Source organism: Gavialis gangeticus, unplaced genomic scaffold, assembly GCF_001723915.1.
Source record: "Gavialis gangeticus isolate Ggan-Ray unplaced genomic scaffold, GavGan_comp1, whole genome shotgun sequence".
Taxonomy (NCBI): domain Eukaryota; kingdom Metazoa; phylum Chordata; order Crocodylia; family Gavialidae; genus Gavialis; species Gavialis gangeticus.
This window is the reverse complement of record NW_017729016.1, coordinates 10,307,645-10,310,672: the sequence shown is the minus strand read 5'-3', so window position 1 is coordinate 10,310,672 and position 3,028 is coordinate 10,307,645. Positions and strand designations below refer to the sequence as shown.

At 47.0% G+C, this 3,028-nt stretch overlaps 1 protein-coding gene across 1 annotated transcript in view; it reads left to right on the top strand.

Moving 5' to 3' along the window:
- Window positions 1-2,940: 2,940 nt before the first annotated feature.
- Window positions 2,941-3,028, top strand: part of RPS15A (ribosomal protein S15a) — a 6,160-nt gene continuing 6,072 nt past the window's right edge. The window contains exon 1 of the mRNA XM_019512828.1: window positions 2,941-3,021. The gene's annotated coding sequence lies outside the window, so the exon portion shown is untranslated. The remainder of the gene's footprint in view (window positions 3,022-3,028) is intronic.

The following is a 3,028-nucleotide window of genomic DNA, read 5'->3' as shown; positions in this document are numbered from 1 at the left end:
GGCAGCGTATTCTAGTATCTTTTCCCAGTGTTGCTCACACTTACCTCAGTTCAGTACGCTGTTGTTCATCTAGCTAAGAATCACATTAGCTCTTCTGACCATAACATAGTACTGAAAGCGTATGTTAGTAACTTTTAAACCATTCAGAGTTGCTGCTTTTCAGGATAGTGCCCCATCTTGCATTCTCTGATCCTTAATGTATAATTTTGCATTTGGCTATATTAAAATGGCTTTTGGTTGGCTACTACTATGTGATCCAGAGTAATATTTGACTGTCTTGTTTTGATTTGTTAATTACCAGTGATCTAGCTTTTCTATTTGCCACGGAAAAACCTGGTAAAACCCAGATTTTTCTAATTTTTAAGGAGCAAAACCCAAATGTTCTCATTTTGAGGAGGCAAAACCTGTATTTTCTCCTTTTTAAAGGAGAAAACTGGGAAATGCTGGGTTTCCCCTTGCAGGCTGGAGAAGTTAGAGAAGGGAGGTCAGGCAGGTGATGTCACATGTGTACATACACATGTGGCAGGTAGCCTGGAGAGCAGCTCCCACGGAAGTCCTGTGTGGGGGAGAAGGGTGGGGTGGGAAATTGAGGCCCCCATTGGGAGGGAGTTAGGCAAGGGGTGGAGCCATGGGCAGCTCATTTGGAGGCAGGGGGGCAGGCAGGGACTGATGTGGCAGGGCAGAGCAGGATGGGGAGGCTTAGTGCTGCTGCTGCAAGCCCTGTGCTGCTGTGACAGTGTCCCCTGCTTGCCTGGCTGCAGTGGGAATGGTGTCACAGTTGTGCCCCTCACTACTGCTGGGTAGCTAAGGGGTACCTATGCAGCCCTGATTTTCCATGAACTCTGATTTTTCCATAATAAACCCCCCCAAATCATATGGCAAAACTTATAGGTATTTAGAATTTATTATAGTGATTTAAGGCACTGGTAGGCTTCCAATTTGCTTTAAAGTTGTAAACATATCAATAAAATGTGTTCAACTGATGCTTGAATATATAGTGGCATTTCATTTTAATCATGGAAAAATGGAACTTTGAGCATTTTAATAGGAGAATTTGTAATTTTTAAACAGACAAAACCATGATCCTTATTAATTACAGCTGTGCTCAGCTGTTCCTAATCTGTAATTTCTATCAACAGTGATTTCATGTACTTACAGATTTTTTTTTTTTCACAAAAATGTTCACTCCCATTGTGTTGGCTAATTTTTAATTTATGTATTTTACTACTACTATATAGTGAAAGGCTTCAATCTGAATTTCCTGTGGTGCTAAGTTGAACACCTGAGAGTCTGAGCATATTACTTTTATGTACTTGGTGAATTTTAAAGTTTTCAAAAAGCTGTTTTCCTCCAGCATTGGGGATTGATGTCCACTTTATTCCCATTCTTTAAATCTTCATCCAGGTGATCCTTAACTAGCTTTTCCATTCTTTTATCCAGCATTGATATCGGGCCAAGTCACTTTCCACTGCCTGGATCAACCCATTTACTCCCCCCCCCCCCCCCCCCCCCTTTTTTTGTTTTACATTGGCACTATTTAAATTCTTGTCCCCTTTTCTGGAATTTCCCTTTCATGCTAAGATTTCTTTAGTATAAGAAGGATGTAGCGCTGAAGGTCCAGAAATAATGTGAGAGGCAAGGATTTCCCATGGTGAGACCTTTTATGACAGTAGTTCTCAACTTTGTACCAGGACCCATTTGCAAACGTCAGGGGCCAGTCTCATGTAGTGGCCCTAGCCCTAGACCCTAGCTTCACAGCAGGAGGGGCAGGATGAGGTGGGTGGAGCTGGGTGGCCCCTCTTGCTGGAACTCTGCAAGGGAAAAGCCCCCATTTTCCATGTTTTTTTCCTTTAAGGGAGAATCCATTTCTAAAGCTTGTTCACAACCCTTTCATATGTTGTTAGGAGCCCCTTTGGGCCACAACCCATGGGTGAGAAATGCTGTTTTCTAGGACCCGCTATATATCTGGGCCAGAGTTACTGGGTTTCTGGGTGTAGCCGTGTTGGTCTAAGGATACAGGTAGGCAAGGTTCTTTCATTAGACCAACTGAGTACTTGGAACAAAGTTCTTTGTAAGCTTTCCGATGCAATCACCCTTCTTCAGGCACAAAGAGTCTCTGTTGGTCTAAGACTCCAAGGCATGAGCTGTGCTAAATAAGTACAACATGATGTCAGTGAGAATGTAAATGGATAGAAATTAGGAAAACATTTTTTAATCAACTATATTTCTATACATTTAAAGCTTTAATTGTTATGAGCCTCTTTCTACTATCCACATACTGCATTAAAATTTTTGAGAGCAAACTCCAGGCCTACTACTGGCAGTAGCAGGAGAGACGCAGCCAACTCCACCTGGAAAAGAAAAGAGACGCTTGACACAGGCTGTTCAAAACCTCCGCGGGCAGGGAAGTGGACGGGGGCGAGGAAGAAGAGGCCAGTGCCGCGACTGGACCTGGAGATGGCGAGAAGGGCAGCGACAAGGAGTGAATGAACTGAGAAATTAGGAAAACAAGAGGTCAAGCAGGGAAAGGGGGGTGGGGAAACTAAAGGTGAGTCGAGGACCACCTCGCGGACGGAAATCATCCCGCCACGCAGCCGGCCCCGGGCACCGCCTGCCTCCCGCGAGTCGCATTTCCAGGTGAAGTGTTGAGCCTCCTCCCGGGGCGTAGGAAGGGTGGGTGGTACGCCGCTCCCCGCGGCGGCCGGGCCCCTTCTAGCCGCGAGCGCGACGGACGCTAAATTCGCTCCTCTGCACTTGTCATCGCGGCGCCGCTTCCCGGAAGCGTCTGGGTTGCTATAGCTACCAGGCGGCACGCGCGGCTTACTTCCCGGAACTGCCCCGAGGCGGCTGTCGCTCGCGGCCAGTCACAGGAGGGAAAACCTGTTCCCGCGTCTCTCCGACTGCGAAGACGCACCTCGCGAGATCTCCGAGAGCCTCCTCAGCGAGCGCCTGCCGACCAGAATTCCCATAAGCCCCTGCCTACGCCCAGCCTCTTCCTTTTTCCGCCATCTTGCTGCACCGGTGAGTA